This window comes from Crinia signifera, chromosome 4 (assembly GCF_055691185.1).
Source record: "Crinia signifera chromosome 4, ASM5569118v1, whole genome shotgun sequence".
Lineage (NCBI taxonomy): Eukaryota > Metazoa > Chordata > Amphibia > Anura > Myobatrachidae > Crinia > Crinia signifera.
In genome coordinates this window covers 200,497,202-200,517,170 of record NC_139220.1, presented here as the reverse complement: position 1 = coordinate 200,517,170, position 19,969 = coordinate 200,497,202, and positions in this window count along the sequence as shown.

The following is a 19,969-nucleotide window of genomic DNA, read 5'->3' as shown; positions in this document are numbered from 1 at the left end:
AAGTGCGCTCTTATATTCTCACCAGAAATGGTACACAATGTTGAAAATGAATAGTATTTATTCATAACATCGTACAAAAAAATATCTCTCTTAATTTGATGATTCTCGTAAAATTTAAAAACATCTGACTTATACAGCATAAACGCTCCTTCGGTTGTTTATGCTGTTTTGTGTCATTTTACGAGAATCATCAAATTAAGAGAGATACTTTTTTATACAGTGGGGAGAGGGGGCGGCGGCACTCGAATAAAAGAAAAAGCAGTCCGGTATAATACCGACGTTTCAAAGCCGAGTGGCTTTTTTATCATGGTGCTTGAGATACCTTGAGCACCTTGATAAAAAAGCCACTCGGCTTTGAAATGTCGGTATTATACAGGACTGCTTTCTCTTTTATTCGAGTGCCGCCGCCCCCCTCTCCCCACTGCATGTAAGAGCAGCACTTTACTGCTGTGATACTAGGAGGGCACCGACTTTACTTTTTGCAAGTCTATTTTCTTCATTGTATGAAGTGCCATCACAGGATTTGTGTATATATATATATATATATATATATATATATATATATAAATGCTCTAACACTGGGAGATGTTCAACAACATTTCAGTCTTTATCAAAACAGTTTTCAAGTTACAAAGAATGAACAACATAACATACATTTATACTTACAACCTGCCGTCTGATCCGGAGAGACGCACGCCGTCGGGGGACCATCCATTTCTGGCCCGGCCAATCGTGATGATATCACTCCGTTGGCGCCGCGTCATCCTCGGCATAGCACACATCTTTGCCTTGGCAACAGGTGCGCTACAGATTTATAACATAAACACCATAGTGAAAAAAGTGAGTAATAAACAATCGGCACAGCTAAGTTTAAATACATACTCGTTATGCAACATATTATGTACCGAAGAAGCAAACAAGGAGAACTGGTAGTTTTTAAGAAAGGAAAGAGCGCATAATAATAGGCATGCTTGTTGCATATTGGTAGAAGCAACCATTATACTCAATTAAAACTGAAGATGTTATATAAAACTAAGCACTATTTTTGTAAGAAGCAACCATATGAGATGCCCTCATTAAGCCCTTTAGGGGCAATAACATCTAGTTTGACAATCCACCTGCTCTCACATTGGATCAACCTCAAACCTATATTACCACCCCTAATAGAGGGGGGTATGGTGTTGATCATTCAATATCTCAAAGAATTAAGAGGATTATTAAAGGCTGCAAAATGGCATGTCTGATGGCGGATCTGTGGGATGCCATTCTATCTTTGAATCTACACTCCATTTTTGATGTAGACCAAGCCACATGGGCAAATGATTTGGTATATCACGAAGGTAGATTCACAACTAAGACGATGTTTAATACGATATTTAAATCCTGTATGGGGGTGGTAGAACATATCTCCAGCCAGTAAGAACTGACATGCTACACACCCACAGTGAATGCAGTCACCTTAATCTGATGGAAGAAGTGTCTTCACAATATTGGGTACTTTTAATTGCGCCATGTCAGTTTTGACAAGCCATGATCTAAGGTTCTTCCCTCTAGAATAACAGGGCATAAGTCGGGAATTGGCTAGCCCTAATGTGCTATCTGAATTGATAAGTGGCCAATGACTTTTAGCAATCTTTTGTACAGTTGCGGATTCTGTGTGATATCTTTTGACCCATGGAAATACAGGGTCTTGCTGAGTTTTCTGTTTTGCACCCCCAGGTGCCAATAGAGTGTCACAATCTAGGGATAGTGCTCTGTTTTTTGCCTCTGTTAGAGATTTCAAAGAGTAGCCTCTACCCAGCAATTTCTATAGGTCTGCAGCACACCTGTTGCCAAGGCAACGATGCGCGCTATGACAAGAATGATGAGGCGCCAACGGCGTGATGTCATCCTGACTGGCCAGGGCAGGAAGAATGGGCGATCCCCCGACGGCGTGCATCTCCCCGGAGCAGACGGCAGGTTGTAAGTATAAATGTATGTTATGTTGTTCATTCTTTGTAACTTGAAAACTGTTGATAAAGACTGAAACGTTGTTGAACGTCTCCCAGTGTTAGAGCATTTTTGTCCAGAGTGCCGCACCTCCAGAATTCCTATAGATTTACCTAGTGAGGGCACCTGAATTGCTGCAACATTTTATAGGGAGTGCCGGACCAGCCACAAATTATATATATATATATATATATATATATATATCCTGGCATTGCGGCAGTGGTGCAATAGCTCATGTGTGTCATGCTGCAATATAAAAATGATCCAAGGGGCCATGGGAAACTGAGGAAAGAAAGGTAGTCCGAAAGACACTAGCACTGCCCACATCATCTATTGAGAAGAGTGGGATTCCACTCAGAAGAGTTGTCTCTTGCCTACATGGGCTACTTAAAGTGACAGGCTGTGACCGAGGCAAAACTAGTTCCATCTACCATTATAGGGAAAGAGTTATAGCTCCTTTTATCCCAATCTAAACCATGTGTAAGAGTTATAAAAGTGTTTTATTAATGGTAATTTATTTTTACTTTACATTCCACTTGAAATAAATGTCTCTCCTCTTTGTAGGAAGTGGACTCTTGTCTTTCCAAGACTCCTTGATGATGACATTAATTAATTACATTACATTACTACAGGTGGGATTCCCTGTGATTGTGGGCACAAGGAAATTGTAATTGTGGTTTTATTTTTTTTCAGAATTATTTGGAGACTGATATTTCTCACCTATATCTGTATTATTATTTTTTGTAAGAATAGAATTTCATGAATAGATTTAATTTTGTTTTCACCATTATAACAAAATATGTTGAAGTAAAATCCTGTATGGGGGTGGTAGAACATATCTCCAGCCAGTAAGAACTGACATGCTACACACCCACAGTGAATGCAGTCACCTCAATCTGATGGAAGAAATGTCTTCACAATATTGGGTACTTTTAATTGCGCCATGTCAGTTTTGACAAGCCATGATCTAAGGTTCTTCCCTCTAGAATAACAGGGCATAAGTCGGGAATTGGCTAGCCCTAATGTGCTATCTGAATTGATAAGCGGCCAATGACTTTTAGCAATCTTTTGTACAGTTGCGGATTCTGTGTGATATCTTTTGACCCATGGAAATACAGGGTCTTGCTGAGTTTTCTGTTTTGCACCCCCAGGTGCCAATAGAGTGTCACAATCTAGGGATAGTGCTCTGTTTTTTGCCTCTGTTAGAGATTTCAAAGAGTAGCCTCTACCCAGCAATTTCTATAGGTCTGCAGCACACCTGTTGCCAAGGCAACGATGCGCGCTATGACAAGAATGATGAGGCGCCAACGGCGTGATGTCATCACGACTGGCCAGGGCAGGAAGAATGGGCGGTCCCCCGACGGCGTGCATCTCCCCGGAGCAGACGGCAGGTTGTAAGTATAAATGTATGTTATGTTGTTCATTCTTTGTAACTTGAAAACTGTTGATAAAGACTGAAACATTGTTGAACGTCTCCCAGTGTTAGAGCATTTTTGTCCAGAGTGCCGCACCTCCAGAATTCCTATAGATTTACCTAGTGAGGGCACCTGAATTGCTGCAACATTTTATAGGGAGTGCCGGACCAGCCACAAATTATATATATATATATATATATATATATATATCCTGGCATTGCGGCAGTGGTGCAATAGCTCATGTGTGTCATGCTGCAATATAAAAATGATCCAAGGGGCCATGGGAAACTGAGGAAAGAAAGGTAGTCCGAAAGACACTAGCACTGCCCACATCATCTATTGAGAAGAGTGGGATTCCACTCAGAAGAGCTGTCTCTTGCCTACATGGGCTACTTAAAGTGACAGGCTGTGACCGAGGCAAAACTTGTTCCATCTACCATTATAGGGAAAGAGTTATAGCTCCTTTTATCCCAATCTAAACCATGTGTAAGAGTTATAAAAGTGTTTTATTAATGGTAATTTATTTTTACTTTACATTCCACTTGAAATAAATGTCTCTCCTCTTTGTAGGAAGTGGACTCTTGTCTTTCCAAGACTCCTTAATGATGACATTAATTAATTACATTACATTACTACAGGTGGGATTCCCTGTGATTGTGGGCACAAGGAAATTGTAATTGTGGTTTTATTTTTTTTCAGAATTATTTGGAGACTGATATTTCTCACCTATATCTGTATTATTATTTTTTGTAAGAATAGAATTTCATGAATAGATTTAATTTTGTTTTCACCATTATAACAAAATATGTTGAAGTAAAATGTAATTGATAAATTTCAACATATTTTTATTCTTTGAGGTGATATACAATTAACTTCAGGTATCTGTCAAACACATAGAGATCTATTGTCTTTTTATTCTAACTGTCCTGTAACAGACTGATTCCTTCTGGGTTTATCTGCAACAGACCATATTAGCAAATATGCCATTATTGTAACACCCCCACTTTAGAGACACAACAGATAAAGAAATGTTAATGTATGCAGCACACAATATATTAAACAAATATCTGTCACATGAAGTAAGGCTCCTGTGCCCCACTGTTAATTACAGAGCAATCAAGAGAGGACAGTGAGATGAATAATTATTTCAGATTGAAATGCTAAATATTAGCTTACTGTTATAACATAAAATTATAATGACATGCAATTTATATAGGCTGTTAAATGAACAAATATCCAATACTAGAGATGTGATTATATTTTTAGTACAAATATTGATACAAAACACTTCTTCTAAAGAGCAAAAAAAAACATTTTAGCAACAAAACATATGTAAGCTACATAGTATATATGAAAGTATGAATGTTTTTCTTCCTACCATGCTTATTTAAGAGTTTAATGCTCCTTTATTTTAAAGAGCCAAACACAATGGTTTTGGTACACAATGCAAATTGTCATATTCACTCTCAAATATTACATAGAAACATAGAAATTGATGGCAGATAAGAACCACTTGGCCCATCTAGTCTGCCCCCTTTTTTAACATGTTATCTCAAACCATATTTGATCCTTATTGTTTTGTAAGGATATCAATTTGCCTATCCCAAGCATGTTCAAATTGTTCTGCTGTATGTGCCTCTACCACCTTTGATGGGAGGATATTTCACTTATCTACTACTGTTTCTGTGGAGTAATTCTTCCTCAATTTTCCCCTGAATCTTCCTTCCTCTAGTTTCAGTGCATGTCCTTGTTTCCTGTTGCTCCTCTTCCCGTGAAGAATGTCTCCCACCTGTACCTTGTTAAAACTAGTAATGTGCAGGCTCGGATTCCCGAAATCCGAGCCCACATGAATGCCATCAATCCGAGCCCGGATCCGAGCGGCGCTCGGAGCTTCCCGCCTGACTCGGATCCGGCCGCGCGGGCAAAACGTAATCGCCCGGCGCTGGATTCTCGCAATGCTTTAAATAGCGGCTCCCGTGCCCACTATCTTCACTCCAGTCTAGGAGAGGGTTGGGAGAGGGTGTGTTGGTGGCGCTGCTGCTGGGGCTTGAACTTTAACTGAAGTTGTCGCTGGGGCTGTCTTCTGGGGCTCCCTCAGTGCTGCTGTGTACTCTGTCCTCTCTGCTTAGGGTGGGATCACCCTAGCAAGGAGGACAGTCACTTGTGTAACTACTGCAGTGTAAAGTAGTGAACTGATTCTGCTGTGTGTAACTAACTGTGTACTTGTAGTACTACTGTCTCCTCTGTGCTGGGGCCTACCTCTGGTGCTGTGCTGTATATAATATTATATTATATATATATAGTCCACTGGTGCTGCTAGTGCCTGCACTGAGTGAATAGAGGCTGCCAGTACCTACTCAGTCCACTGGTGCCACTGACCGTGCTACTGCCTACCGGTACCTACCTAGTAGTACCTACTACCTAGGCTATTATATTTAATTAATAAAAAATACCTGTCCTGCAGTGCTGTAATAAATTCCAGGCTGCTGGTGCCCTGCCAAATAGTACCTACCTACTGCAATATAATATCATTCTGCTGGTGCCTAGTATTGCCGTATTAAAATGTCTGGTGCCTAGTTTTGCCGAATCTACCTGTCTGGTGCCTAGTACTGCCGTATCTAACTATCTACCTGTCTGGTGCCTAGTACTGCCATATCTACCTGTCTGGTGCCTAGTACTGCCGTATCTACCTGTCTGATGCCTAGTACTGCCGTATCTAACTATCTACCTGTCTGGTGCCTAGTACTGCCGTATCTACCTGTCTGGTGCTTAGTACTGCCGTATCTACCTGTCTGGTGCCTAGTACTGCTGTATCTACCTGTCTGGTGCCTAGTACTGCTGTATCTAACTATCTACCTGTCTTGTGCCTAGTACTGCCATATCTACCTGTCTGGTGCCTAGTACTGCCGTATCTCATTCTCTATATATACTACCTGTCTGCTGGTGCCTAGTAGTGCTGTATCAATCCAGGGGTGCCCCCATGTGTGCTGTATAATTATATAGGTGCCCCTATGTGTCCCGTATCAGTCTAGGTGTGCCCCCATGTGTCCTGTATCAGACCAGGGGAGCTGCCCTTTTTTTCTGAAAATAAAAAAGGTGTTTTTATTTATTTTTACTGCAAGGGCTATTAAATGTGCTGGGCAGAGCCAAGAGTGCCGTATAATTCAAGGGGTGTTGCTAAGTCTGCCATATAATTCCAGATGTGCTGCTTTTAAAAAAAAAAATTTTACTGCAGGAATGTTGCCATGTCTGCCGTATAATTCCATGTCTGCCGCCATGTGTTCGTATCAGTCTAGGGGTGATCCTGTGTTCAGTATCAGTCCAGGGGTAATGCTAAGTGTTCATGTAGCAAAAAAGAAGAAAAGCTAGAGATATTGCGGGTGCACTCATGGGTCTGTCATTTGGTCTGTTCAATTAATTTGAAAGAAATGATGCTATTTTAAAAATGAACCTTTATTTGTACTTGCATTTAAAAAAAAGTCTCTCCTGACGAAGTCCAGCCTTTGGTATATGGACTAAGAGATGAAATGCATTGAGAGCAAACCGTTTCTCACTCCAGCACTATTCTATTCATGTAAGCAATCCTCCCTTTTTATTTCACTTTATGCACTTTAATAAACTCTTTTTATTCTAATTGGAGTTTTCTTTTCCTTGTTGAAATACACTGCTGGGCATATGCCTCTGAACCTGCACAAACCCTAAAACTTGTGGGAGACATCTGAGAGGAGTCCAAATGATATACTCCGGGCAGTATCCTGGTAAAACCACAAGGCAAAGATTACAATTTGATGAGCACATTATTTATTTTAACTTGGTACGCACAATATTATTTAACCCAAGTGTGGCTTAAAAATTACTACACCATAGAGCGCTATTTTCTTACCCCCTTTTTCCTAGTGAATATACCTGAGGCGTCACAACATACATTTCAACAGGAGAAATAAGCAGCTATCCATGAAACGGAACTTGTTTTATTTGACATTCGAAAAATAATTGGTCTAGAAAGACAGTACAACTCGCCTTGGAAAGATCTTACCTCATATAGGTGGAAGCGCAAAAAAAAGTACCCTTTTTATATATATATCTATATATATATCTATATATATATATATATATATCTATATCTATATCTATATATATATATATATATATATATATATATATATATATATATAGATAGATATAGATATAGATATATAGATATATAGATATATATATAGATATAATAATAATACTTCCTTCTTAAGGATTGGATCTGTTGTTATGGCTCGTCTGCTTTTTGTTACCGGATTCTCCAAATTTCAAATCACAGAATATGTGGAAAGAAATCAAAATGCAACAATGGGTATATTTGCTTAAGATCTTCTAATGGTATCTTTAAATGAAGTATTGTCGGTGGCGTACCTGTACTCACAATATGATGTGCTGCTACAATCGTATAAGGTATCTTTCCGGTGTGGATGCATAAAAATTCTTTATTCACACTAATACAAGTGGTAAAAAAAGGGTGTAGGGACAACAAGCAGGGTCCTGTGGTGGCTGTCAAAACCTATATTCGGACTTGATCTGGATAAGTACCGTTATAGGAAATTGTAGTTGCACCTCAGGTCTTACCTTTGAACCTCCCCCGGAGTCTATAAAAACAATAGTCCGCTCCTTAGACCAACATGTTTCGGGACCTCATGTTCCTTTTTGAAAAAGGATGTTACAGGTGTTTAAATTGTCTCACATGTCGGAGCTTAACAGTAAGTGATAGCTTATGTCACCCTTATAGTGGCAAACATTACAAGATCTGATATAGGGTAACATGCACCACCCACTACATTGTATACTTAATTTCATGTCCTTGCGGATTACATTATGTCTGTAAATCCGACTGCACACTTAGGACATGGATGGCCGGACATCATGCGGCCATACGAGCAGCATTGTTGGCTGGGACTAGTGACCAGCCTGTGGCAAGACATTTTGCCCAGGCTGGACACAATATGGCCAATTTAAAATATATCATCATTGACCATGTGCCCCCACGGCTGCGGGTGGCAATAGGTCATTGGCTCTTTTAAAATATGAATCTCATTGGATATTTAGGTTGAATACCTTAGCTCCGAATGGCCTAAATGATCACCTTGGCTTACATGCATTTTTATAAATATTATAAACATTACATGTTTTATTTATATATGCTTTGTACTATCTATGCTCTTATGCGACATTGTTATGTTTTGTATTATAATATGCCATATATATGTGCTTGATGGTTGTTAATGCTTCCCTTGGCTTGATGTATTTGTTTTTAAATTAAACGTTACTTCTGGAGATTGGAGACCGCTATACCAGATGACAGGTGTCGCCACAATCCAAAGCCGGTATCCAGGTTACGGTGTTGGCATTTGTGTCACGTTGCCCTGGAGACGGACCTGGATGTGACGTGCCGAGACCTCTGGGACCGCCTGCTTCCCGCTCCATGGACTGGCGTTCACGTGGGATGGAGTGGGGATATAAGGTGAGGATTGCTTTATGTATTTTATGCCTGATGACGAATAAGTTTCGAAACGTTGCATAAGCACCTTGGTGAAGTGCTCTCTTTGAAATAGTGTTGACTCTGTGTGCTGCTGTTGCTGTCGTGGGACAGCGCGAGTACCTATATATATATATATATATATATATATATATGGAAAAAGAATAGATAGAGTGCACAGTCAGAAACCATATATAAAATTGTAATAGTTTTACTGATATTTTTAGCAGGGATAAAAACTGACATACATGGGATAAAAATAGGTAAATTGCCACAATACGGCGCTTGTCACCAGCACAGCGGGGTCGACCAGATTTTCAGGAACACGCGGGGTGATCAACCCAGCGGGGTTCGTCCACCCGCCGCAGTCAGGACAGAGCCGAGAAAGTCTTTCACCGGACCAAAGGACGTCAGCCGTCAGCAAAGGAAGGTAGCCTCTTTCTATATATATATATTTATATATTTGACTATTGTGGTGCGGCAGCACTCAGCAAAAAAGAAAGAGACAGCAGGCCTGGGTTGGCAATATATATATATATATATATATATATATATATATATATGTACAGTAACAGAGGCCCTTACTTTAATTTTGCTGCAGAGATCAAGCTTAGGGGCTGCCAGGCTGTGCTGTCACCAGAGGTGTAGCTAGGTAACATGGTGCCCAGAGTAAAGATACTGTATGTTTAGGCACCCCCCCCCCTAATACCACCTTGTAATTTTACATCATACTGTATAGTAATGCCCCTTATACATTATGCAACACACCACATTATGCCACACACTGTAGCACCCTTACACACTATGCCATAAAACGTAATGTCCATTTTACATTATGCCACACACAATAACCCTTTACAAAGTACTACATTAAGGCTTCTAATTTTATGCCAGAGATCTCATGGAAAAAAATATATTTTTTCCTGGCATGGAGCAAGCATTCCCTGCATGTATTTATATATTTTGCACCCCCACCGCATAGCATTTTAGTGCCACTTACACATAATGCCCCTTGTAGTGCTACTTACACACATAATGCCCCCACTAGAGCCACTTACACATAATGCCTCCACTAGTGCCACTCACACATAATGCCCCTGTAGGGCAGCTTACACATAATGCCCCTTGCAGTACTACTTACACACATAATACCCCTTGTAGTGCCAATAACACCCATAATGCCCATAAGAGTGCCGCCAATATTGCACATAACACCCACAGGAGTAGCATAGCTTACGCGCATAATGTCAACAGGATTAGTGCTTCTTACACACATAAGGCCTACAGGAGAAGTACACATAATGCCCAAAGGAGTAGTGCACATAATACCCCCAGTAGGTGTGCTGCTTACACATAATGCCCACAGAGTAGAGCTGCTTACACACACACACATAATGCCTACAGTATGAGTGCCACTTACACACATAATGTACACATGAGTAGTGCTGCTTACACACACATAATGGTGAAAGTAGGAGCACTGCTTACACACATAATGCCCACAGCAGGAGCACCGCTTACACAGATAATGCCTACAGTAGTACTGTATAACTGCTTACACATAATGCCCACAGGAGTAGCTCTATGCACAACACAGCATTATCTGAACTTACTTTAGGGGCCTCGGATGCTCATAATGCAGCTACAGTATTAGGGAACTCGGACGCTCATACAGTATTTCAAAACCGTACGGTCAATAACCTGTATTATTCCTTTCACACATGGTTGCGTCTGTGTAAAGTAATGGATTAATGGAGCATTAGCCACCCACTGATGGAGATGTGTATTGCATGCTGAGTATCTAGACATGCCTCAACGCGCCTGTCCGTGATTAAACTCAGCAACCTAAGCTATGACTAAACCTCTGTCTAGGCACAGAAACAGCCAATATAATGGAGGCTCCATCTGTACTTACACATAATTCCCACAGTAGTATTAGTTGAGCACCACTTACACACATAGGCCCTTATTCAGATCTGATTGCAGTACAAATTTGTTCTCAAAATGGGCAAAACCATGTGCACTGCAGGTATGGCAGATGTAACATGTATAGAGAGAGTTAGATTTGTGTGAGTTATTTTGTTTCTGTGTAGGGTAAATACTGGCTGCATTATTTTTACACTGTAATTTAGATTTTAGTTTCAACACACCCCACCCAAATTTAACTCTCTCTGTACATGTTACATCTGCCCCACCTGCAGTGCAAATGGTTTTGCCCATTTTTAGAACAAATTTGTAATGCGATCAGATCTGAATAAGGGCCATAATGCCTAAAGTAGGAACACCGCTTACACACATAATGCCCACAGATGAACACTGCTTACACACATAATGCCAACTGTAATATTGCCGCTTACACATAATGCCCACAGGAGTAGCCAAGCTTACACACACACACACACACACACACACACACACACACACACACAGAAAGACACTTGCTCACTCTCTCTCATTCCAACTAAAGTATCTATGATTTGGCTGCTGGATCTGTAGCAGCTCGTGATCTGCATCTGCAGCCTGGTATGTGCAGCCCCACCCATTAACTTCTGTGTAGCTCTGTCCCCATTCAGGTACAGATTCATGCTGTTGTCATGGCAGTAGGGGGGAGGAGCTTCTTGCTTCTGGCACTGGTGCCTGTCAAACACTCTGACATCAGCAGGATGCAGAGGAGGGAGAGCTCTCTGCACAGCAGAGGAGGGAGGAGAGGGGAGGAGAGGAGAGGGGCCAACAGAGCACCCTCTCTCCTCCTCGGCTGTCACACTCAGACTGACTCACAGACTGTCAGTAGTGAGTACAGTGAGTGAAGTCAGGACTCAGGACCCGGAGAACACACCGCCATGGCCACTGCACTGAACAGGGAGCACACCATAGCAGAAGCAGAGATTCCACCTTCAGGCCAGACTCAGTCAGTGATTGATTAGTAAAGTCTGCAGTACAGCGGCCATCCCCTTCCAGACTGGCTCCTGTGTCCCAGTAATGCTCTCCCACCCACACACTGCAGCTTTGCCAACAGAAGTGGAACTAGCCTTGCATATTGGGCCCCTAGCATTATTGGGCCCTTGGGCAACTGCCCTTCAATCACATATGTAAAGATGGCCCTACTCTAGACTGAATTTTATTAGCGAATGGCAAAAAAATAATTTGATGGTGAGCGACCACATCCCCTTGCATACTAAGGAGGAGCTATGCATGGAGGAGGGAGGGTGGCGGGCATCCGGACGGGCGGTGGGTATCATTAACCGGTTTGCTAGGCTGCGATTACACGCAGCCTAGCAAACACATCTGAATCAGGTTCATAATCCATCCTCAAATGGTGTTATGTCTTGAATAAAATATGTGAAAAGCTAAAGTTTTCTCATCTTTATAAATTACAGAACTGCTAAGCCTCCATTGAGGTGGTATCCACAACAAAGCAGTGTAATTCTATCATTTCATTTCAATTAGTACATATGTATAGGCTTTCTATACCCACTGAAATGAATTGTCTATTGACAGTAATGAGAAATCTCAATTATTTAAGTTATTATTTAAAATAGGAAACATTCTGTTTAAAGTTTCCATAAAGGTTTTTACTCAGAAAATGATCTTGATAATGAAACGCAACCACCTTAACTGTGCTTGTTTGATTGCTGGTAATTACCATAAGAGATATCGCATATATGAAAATCAAGACCTTTAAAAGATATACCAAAGCAAGCAAGACAGAACATAAACAATTGAAAATTTTAATGATACAAACCTAAAATATTAACATATCCTCTCTTCTGCAAGAAGACAGCTTAGTTTAGGAAGCAAGATCAAAAGCAGCAATTATTTGTTAGTGAATATATTAGAGAGGTTCTGTTGCAACTGTTAGTAAATTCACTAGCACTGAAAGAGTAATTATGCAAAATAATTAGCCTCTATAACATACATTATGTAAATATGTTACTAGGCATTTAGTGCCTGAAAGGCGATGCAGATAAAATAATGAATGATGTAATTGATAGAAATAATATAACATTTTTAAAAAATTTACTTTATTCAAGAACATAAATCACGTGTATCAGAAATGTGCATCTTCAAAAAAGTGCATTTTATTTCAAGTTAACGTACGACAGAATATGGTAGCGGATAACTCAAACAAGCTAAAAGAGGACAAGTATTGATTCTGAGGTTTGTAATCTGTGCACTAAAACAGATAAATTCCAAAAGACTTGCAGCACTGCATTGATTTAAGAATGGTTTAGTATTGATAAATGGAAAGAGGATTTCATCAATGAAAGTCTGCCTGAAAGTTAAGGCCAGTAAAACAACATTTGGATTTTTTATTCTTAAATATGTTAAAGATACACTTATTTGGGGCATATAGAAAATATGTCTAAATTTATGTTTTAAATTAAGTACCATTAAACCTGTAATGCATGCCACAGGTATGCTTCCTGAAGTGTGTTGGACATGGTGCAAGCTGTGCACCTTTTTTGAAAATCCAAGATGGCCATGGCAAGCAAATCGTGGCTTATCGGGACATTACGCTGCCCCCTTGCATCAGCTAATATTAGCCGGCACAAGGCCGGAGAGGCATTCCGATGGCGGCAGAGGAAGAGTAGCGGAGGAGGAGTGGTGAAGAACTACTGAAGATAGTCGGTAGTACTACACCGCAAGCTGTCACTGCTGTGCCACATGCATAGAGGAAAATCTGGCACTGTCCACCACTCATTAGTTTGCTACAGTTTACAAAGCCAGTTAATTGATTGCAGGCCAGTATTACAAATCCTTGCCCACACAGGTCCACCCTGCCCAGGCAGGGAAGTCACTTGCCATGGGCTTTAAATGAGCCATCCAAATTATGTCACCATGCTGCTCTTTGGTCCTGACTCCCCACTTTTGTCAGCCATGTCACTGCCTCTAGGGGCAGCTTTTTCGAGGATCCTTGAAAAAGCTGCCCCTAGAGACAGCTACTCTCAAGGCCCCTAACTGCCATCATTGCACTGTGCACTTTCTAGATCCAACCAGCCGCCTTTATCTCCTTAGTATTGGAGAACTGCTTATTGGGAAATAGCCACCTCCTTCCACAGCCATCGTGATTTCTAAAGCGGAGAAAGTTCCATCCACTTCACCCAACGGAGATCACAGCTATTCATGCAATCCTAAACGGATACAAGACTCCAAGGTGACCCACAGTGGTAATAATATCTACCTCCAAAAATACCTTTTTGAATCCAGTGGAAAGCTAACCTACTCCCCCTTAAGAACTGTATCGTTCCAAATTGGGACATTATTTAGGCGGTACTATAGGAGCGGATCCTAATCAATTATCTACACAGTGGCTTACTAAGGGCCGTACATGAGAGATTTTTTATTCATTATATGTCTATGTAATTTTTATTGTGATGTGTATGCACATTAAATGATTTTTACTTTAATTCCTCATTGGTGTGCGCTACTTTCCTCTTTTTTCCTTTTTATATCAATAAGACAGCATTAAAAATTCTTAATTTAATATATTATGTATTTTCAATGTTAAACCATAATCTTACACCAGGGGTGGGGAACCTCTGGCCCGCGGGCCGGACACGGCCCCCGCACCCAGTTTGCCCGGCCCGCCTGCCCGCTCGCCGACATGAATGCAGTGCTTACCCTCCAGTTGGAGGTGATGCGCAGCCCGCCCGGATACGAGGAGAGCAATGCAGCAGACGCGCCGGCCGGCCAATCACTGCGGCCGTGGGAGGTGATGCGCCAGCCAATCCCTGCGGGCGGTAGGGAGTTGGGACTCTCGCGATTATTGTGATGCGCCCGCCATGCACTGCATGGGCGGGAGGCGGGAGCATCAGCCCCAGCAGCAGCAGCCTCCATCAGCCGGACTCTGCCGGAGACAAAACGGTAAAAAAAAGTAAATGCTGCTGCTCTTGTGCCGCTCCTCTCACCCAACTACTCCCTTCCCCAGTGACTGAGAGATCCAGGGGTTGTCATTTACCCCTGGATTCACCCCCAAACAGGTTTATGGGATTATCTCTGATTATCATAATCAGAGATAATCCCATAAACCTGTTTGGGGGGTGACACTGTCACTTTCTCCACACTGCCGCTGCCCATGTGTCCGTGTGTATAATACCCACATCTATATGCCGCTGCCCGTGTGTCCGTATGTATAATGCCCACATGTATGTGCCGCTGCCCATGTGTCCGTATGTATAATGCCCACATGTATATGCCGCTGCCCGTATGTCTGTATGTATAATGCCCACTTGTATATGCCGCTGCCCTTGTGTCCGTATGTATAATGCCCACTTGTATATGCCGCTGCCCGTGTGTCCGTATGTATAATGCCCACATGTATGTGCCGCTGCCCATGTGTCCGTATGTATAATGCCCACATGTATATGCCGCTGCCCATGTGTCCATATGTATAATGCCCACATGTATATGCCGCTGCCCGTGTGTCCGTATGTATAATGCCCACTTGTATATGCCGCTGCCCGTGTGTCCGTATGTATAATGCCCACATGTATATGCCGCTGCCCGTGTGTCTGTATGTATATTGCCCACAAGTATGTGCCGCTGCCCATGTGTCCGTATGTATAATGCCCACATGTATATGCCGCTGCCCGTGTGTACAATGCCCACATGTCTGTGCCGCTGCCCATGTGTATAATGCCCACATGTATGTGCCACTGCCCATGTGTATAATGCCCACATGTATATATCGCTGCCTGTGTGTATAATGCCCACATGCATATACTGCTTCCCGTGTGTCCATATGTATAATGCCCACATGTATATTCCGCTGCCCGTGTGTACAATGCCCACATGTCTGTGCCGCTGCCCATGTGTATAATGCCCACATGTATGTGCCGCTGCCCATGTGTATAATGCCCGCATGTATATATCACTGCCTGTGTGTATAATGCCCACATGTATATGCCACTGCCCATGTGTTTAATGCCCGCATGTATATACCGATGCCCGTGTGTATAATGCCCACATGTATATACCGCTGCCCATGTATATAATGCCCGCATGTATATATCGCTGCCTGTGTGTATCATGCCCACATGTATATACCGCTTCCCGTGTGTATAATGCCCAAGTCTATATGCTGTTGCCCATGTGTATTATGCCCGCATGTATATATCGCTGCCTATGTGTATAATGCCCACATGTATATGCCGCTGCCTGTGTGTATAATGCCCACATGTGTATATACCGCTGCCCGTGTGTATAATACCCACATGAATATATTGATAATTTTTATATGGCCCCCGAAGGATTTTATAAATATCGAAATGGCCCTTGGTAGAAAAAAGGTTCCCCACCCCTGTCTTACACTATAATGTTATTATGTCCCAATTTGTAATTTTTTACATACTTTTATCTCCTGTGGTTCTAATTTTATATAGAACCATCTACAAATATAGACGCCATAGTTTGTAGGTGATCTAGTAGATTTCTGTTTTTTCATAAAAATATATAATTTTTGAAAGTACAGGTCCATTAATAACAATATTGTACTTTTACTTATTTTTATGCTTTAGCTTTTGTGAGTCCTAAAAATAGTCAGGATTTTATCTAATCCATTAACATGTCATGAGAACATCTATATGTAAATGTATTTGACCTTATCAGCTTTGAGGGGTCGTATTTACGTGACCACTATAAATGGATGGGAAGTTACAGTTTAACCTAAACCATATTACTACTGCAGCAGAAAAAATTTGTTCAGACTGAGAGTTTTAGATGGTGAACCATATAGCACATCTTACAATAGGGCACACCCCCCAGTTTGCTCCACTGCCCTTGCACCCACCTCCTCTAGGGACGAAGTTCCAAACTGTGCACTTGTATTAAAAAATATGCATGTTACCTTATACTGCACAGGGCTGTGGTGTATTGTATACAATGCATTGCTCTTAATAATCTGCTACTATTTCCTGAATGCACTAGTAGTATTTAGTATATATTTGTCAAGGGGCCCAGACCATGCACTCTCTAATGTTTAGCCAAGTCTCTGTGGCAGCTGGTTACACCCCCTCAGAAGACTGGCAACACCCTTAAACATGTGCCTCTACCACTGCATTCCCCCAGTGTGCCATCCATGCCTCTGTCCAACACTGATACCATTATCCAGGAACACTATATTTTTCACATACAATTTAATTTCACTTTAATTAATTTTTTTATGTCTCCCCATCAATTTATTTGTAAAAATATAAATTTTGTTGCCATAATAAATATAGAAGACATATACCTACAATAGTACTTGTTTAATATATTACAGTGACTAATTTTACCACCGTGCCTTTCTTTGCAAGGATACTTTCGTAGTATTTGAGTTTTAGTGGTTCTGTAAATTGTTTCAATTAAGTCTTTCCAAAAAGACCTAATAAAAATAAAAATCTTTATAGCGCAGAATTAATATGTTATTTGACTATGATCACTATTACCAAAGTGCTTCCTTATCTGTACATTATGTATAATATAATTTCTATAAGTTAATAGCAAGTAAGTTGTTTCTAGGTGCATCTTTTAATATAAGTTAGTTTATTGTTTACCATTTTGTGAAGTTCAAGTACTGGTTATTACACACACACACACACACACACACACACACACACACACACACACACTAATGTGTCTACTGAATGTTTCATTCAAATGGTAAGAATGGCTTTTATATCTTTTAAAACTTGTAGAGACTTTTATTTAGTCACTCCTTGTTGTTATTTTTACTGACATTTTTACACAAAATTGTTTAAAGGTTACAAAGCCATTAAAAATTACTTGTGTGTTGTTTATATTTTAATCATTTATAATAAAACTAACATAAGAAGCAAAAACTGAAATCTGACAAGAAAAGAATATACCTACAGCAGAATATTTCACAAGATAAAGATGTTTTAAGATGCAGTTGTGATGACAAAGAAACATTGAAAAGCAGTCTTTTGACTATTTCTAGCCACACACAAAAAAAACATCAATTTCCATTACACTAATCCATCTTCTTCTGTAGCAAGCACAATATTGCAGTTGTTGTGAAAAATCCAGATGCCATTATCAGGCTTTCAATCAACGGCTTAACACGGCAGGGTAACTTGCTTTATCTCAATAGTAAGATAGTGACTGGCAAGAGCAATAACACAGAGATAAGACTGGATTCATATCACACTGCCTGTCAACATTCAAGGCACACCGCTCGTTTTTTATTCTGGAATAGAGTTCCAATCAATTTTTTTCCCTGGCAAATGATTTGTAGCAGCACCTGGAAAGCTGTTAATGCTCATTTTGTAGGTAGAATGTAGGGATTCAGTATGGAATGCCGGCAGTCGGAATTCCCACAGTCGATATACCGATGCCAGAATCCCGACCGCCGAAATGCAGACAAGGGGGGTGTGGATCGCCCCTCCCCCCCCCTTGTAGGCTTGCTGTGCTCGCCACGCAGCGGGCCCGGTACCTCGCTACGCTCGGCACACTATTTTATTCTCCCTCTAGAGGGACAAAATGCCGACATTGTGGCGGTCAGGATTCTAGCATCGGTATTTCCTCTGTCGTGATTTAGACCGTCGACATATTGAGCGCATCCCGAATGTAGCATACCATTCAGGAGGCAGAAAATATTAATGATAATAGAGATGATAACATATATTTCAATGGAACCATGTTTTATTATACTTTTCATTAAATAAATATACCCTGATTGAATGTAGTTCCTTCTAATAAAATTGTCAGCACATGGGGTCTGATTATATCTAATGCATCCGGTGAATTGGACACAAAGTACCGATGAGCACATGTAGTATGGATTTTGCATGTTGCATTTTGTGGTAAGTGCCAAGGTCAAGGTCAACCTGCTATTTTCTATTCATACTTAGTAAGTATTTAGTGTGCTGGTTGCCTACCTACTGTAGTTGCTATTATTTGTATATCCATTTCATATAAATCTACCCACATATATAATTGGTATATACCCCTTTCACACCAGAAAATGCAGGGACCCACCCGAAATATGGCCCAGGAATCATGCCGAGCCATTCCTGGGTTGGCCCCTTTCACAACAGAAAAGTCCCTGCATTTTCTGGTGTGTGAAGGGGGCGGGAAGGAGGCGCGGAGGAGGCCGGCAGGGGGTTCGGAGGAGGCGGGCAGTCAGCGGGATGGCGGCGGAGGTGGGCAGTAGATGGTGAAAATACTCACCCTGGTTGCTTGTCCTCTGTGCAGGCCGTGGATCCACACAGGCGGTGGGCACAAATGACAGGACAGGTGGCGGATGAAAATGATGGGCCCAACCAGGGAAATTAGGCTGGTGTGAAAGGGGTATTAGAGATAAGGGGTTTTGTTTATTGGAGTTCTGAACCCTCCTGACATTTATGGTTCTGAAGTAAATTGAGTCTCCGAATTGAGGAGATCCGAAACAAATCTCAATTTAGATCTTCCTACAGTTCAGAAATTTGGATTTAAGAACCACATTTTTGGTTATGAATTGCAAAAGTGTTAGGATGTTAGCTGTTTTGAACCATTTTCAAAGAAATGCAAAACCCTAGATGTGAATTTTAAATGCTAATTTCAAACTAAAACACTTGTGATTTAGCAAAACCAAAACATGGCATTGAAATTAGAACCAAAACACAAGACTCCCCTCACATCTCTAGTTTATGTTTCTTATATGTGTACTGTCTTTTCATAGATTAATACATTAAAATGTGTGATTTGTTCTCCAGAATCCGAATCCACAAGAATTTTGAGGATCCGAACTGAATTAAAACTTTGTCCAGATCTCCCAAGGAGATCCATACTGAGTTCCAGTTGGATCTTCAGATATTCAGAATTTTGGGTGGGATGCTCAGAGACCCGTCCTGGCGTGTGGCACTCTGAGATCCCATGTGGAGCCTGACAGTCTGAGATCTCTCCTAGGGCATGGCACTCTGAACCCATTTCTGAGGCTTGGTACTGTTAGAACCCTCCTGGGGCATGAACAGCAACTCCAGGGGACCCTGGAATGTTAAGTCACCAGAACAACCCTAAAACTTGTGACGCTTGCAGCAATCATCTCTGTTGGCGTCGACCATCT